This window comes from Poecilia reticulata, linkage group LG12 (assembly GCF_000633615.1).
Source record: "Poecilia reticulata strain Guanapo linkage group LG12, Guppy_female_1.0+MT, whole genome shotgun sequence".
In the NCBI taxonomy this organism is placed as follows: domain Eukaryota; kingdom Metazoa; phylum Chordata; class Actinopteri; order Cyprinodontiformes; family Poeciliidae; genus Poecilia; species Poecilia reticulata.
The window spans coordinates 21918123-21920622 of NC_024342.1; the positions used below are offsets into that span (position 1 = coordinate 21918123).

At 37.0% G+C, this 2500-nt stretch overlaps 1 protein-coding gene across 10 annotated transcripts in view; it reads left to right on the plus strand.

The window, feature by feature from the left end:
- Positions 1 to 2500, plus strand: part of LOC103473951 (voltage-dependent N-type calcium channel subunit alpha-1B-like) — a 73693-nt gene that overhangs the window by 62009 nt on the left and 9184 nt on the right. The gene's annotated exons all lie outside the window — the stretch shown is intronic.

Here is a 2500-nt window from a genome sequence, read left to right on the forward strand (position 1 = left end):
CAGATTTTGGAAATCTGTGAATTTTAGTTCCACAAACACGATCAGGATACCTGACATCGCCTGTACAGATACCCCACTGACAGTGGAGAACCATTKTTTTTCGAGTCCTGACGCAAAAACTTTGTCGGTCTGGTAGTCCACAATGTACATTAGCATCAGTTTGTGAGACGGTAACCCACGTGATAGCTGCGCTGTGACGTAAAATGGGCATTTGCCAATGAAACGCTGCCCTTGTGGTAAGGTCCATGCACTCCGAAAATGAAGGGGGCTCTATTTCCTATTTTATCCGCGATCTCATTTCCAAATAAGATATGAAGCTGTATGTGGTCCGTCCCACTGCTTTCTGTTGGCTGCAGCGAGGTCCTTCTCCCTGAAGCGGCAGAGCTTCTCCGCTGAAACAAACATGGCGGAGCTAACAGGACGGGGAAGAGAAACGGTCCACTGAGTCCGTTGCGGGATGAAAAATACACTTTATGCGGTTCTGTTTTGAAGTATCAACACACGATAAACTTAAGTTTCACCTTGATTCAGCCGGGCTTAATGACAAATAATGACAAAGATCAATTAACTTTAAAAGTAACTCATCTTGAAAAAAATTGACTTTATTCTTGTAAAACTACAACTATTCTTGACTTTATTCTTGTCATTTTAAGGCTTTTTTCTTGTAATTTTTTTTTTTTAACTTCCGTAGCGTGTCCTGACACTCCGTTGTACTTCCCTGTCAGTCGTGTTGAAGTGGGAGTCTCAGCGATTGTCAGGTATGCTGACTTCCAGCTGCTTACCTCCTGACATGCAGACGTAATGCGACTGTTTCCAGCATGTGCACAGCTGTCAGGTTGAATCAAACTCGACGCAGCCCTTCCTTGCCCCAGATAGAAACGCCGGGCCTGACGCCGACGCCTCCAAATATAACTCCTGCTGCTGAATGGGCAGGGAAAGGCACAAACAGAAATTTATTCGCATAAACCTTTCCGCTGATCTTCCTCCTGCCATCCTGCGACACGTTTCTCTGGGTAGAGAATTTTAGCCTCAGGTTTTCACCTCTTTTGTCTTTTAATGGCTTTTATTTTGGCTGCTTTGGGCGTTTTCTCTCATTTTCATTTGCATAAACCCTGAGCATGTGAAGTGTCGACAAGCATGTGTCCCTCTTCATCCTTCATTTCATCTGTTTCTGCAAAGAAAATGCAAATACTTTCAACAGGCAGTTGCACCTCTTTCAAAATGACTGGAAGTTGTAACAAACCATCACTTACTAGTTTTATTTTTGACCCGACAAAGCCGCAGTGTGAAAGTGAAGCACTAAAACATGCATGTGAGCAGGAGTCACGATTTGAGATTTATTTTTACAATAGCATAATAGGACTATTATGGATTAAAAAACAGAAGTAAATTTCCGACAATAAAACACTCAAAGATCAAGATCAATCTCAGAAAAAAGGAAATTTCTGAGTTTGAAAAGTTGAACATTTGCCAGGGAAACAATTCAGAAATTTGAAGATTAGTCTAAGAAATTATGTAAAAACAGTTGGAAATTTCAAGGCTTGAAATTTGCTTGGAGAAAACTGCAAAATATTTAGATTAAAGTAAGGAACGAACAAGACAATATCTGAATTTGAAAAGTTTAAAAGGGCTAAAAAGCAACTGAAATTAAATGAAATTTATCGGATAAAACTGAAATGTCTGAGTTTGAGAAGTACAAAAGAATTATAGAACGAACTCAGACATTTTGAGATTAATCTCAGAAATTTTAGAAAAAAATAAATTCTGAGCTTCAAAAGTTAAACAATTTATTTTTTTACATCTTGGTGAAACATTTGTCTTAATTCCAGTGAACTAAGATAATTGCACTAGAAACTAAATTTTGTTTTTTCAGTGTTTAAGCACCACTGAAACAAAACACATTTAAACTGATGAGGATTAAACAAAAAGCACCAAAAGTTTTTATTTTCTTTAAATATTGAAGTCGTTTTGTTGTTTTTCTCGGGTTGTTTTCCTTTAGCTTCCACTGATTTACCAGGAATAAAGTTATTGACAAACTGACCGTCCAGGTTGGATTATTGATCGGCTTCTAAACCCCTCATTGATTAAAACACAGGAGATGCTGAACTCTACACTGCAAAAACACAAGATTTTACCAAGTACATTCTGTTCTTTCTTTAGTGTAAATATAACTTGAAATGAGACAAAACTAACTTGGAAGTAACTTTTTAGCAAGATGCAGAGCTGATTTTAAGTTTATCATTTAGTGTCAATTTTTAAAAGTTTTGGTACAATTGGGAGATTATTTTACTTATAACATTTAGTGTTTTAAGTTAAGTAATCTGCTACAGCTTCTTTATTAATATTCAAGAGTTCTTGACTCAAAACAGGCTTCTGTACCTCACTAAAAGGTTACTTTTAAGTTAATTTTGTCTCATTTCAAATGTGATATTTGTGGTAGAAATAAACCAAACAAAACTTGGTAAGATTTTGTGTTTTTGCAGTGTAGCTGTTTACAGCT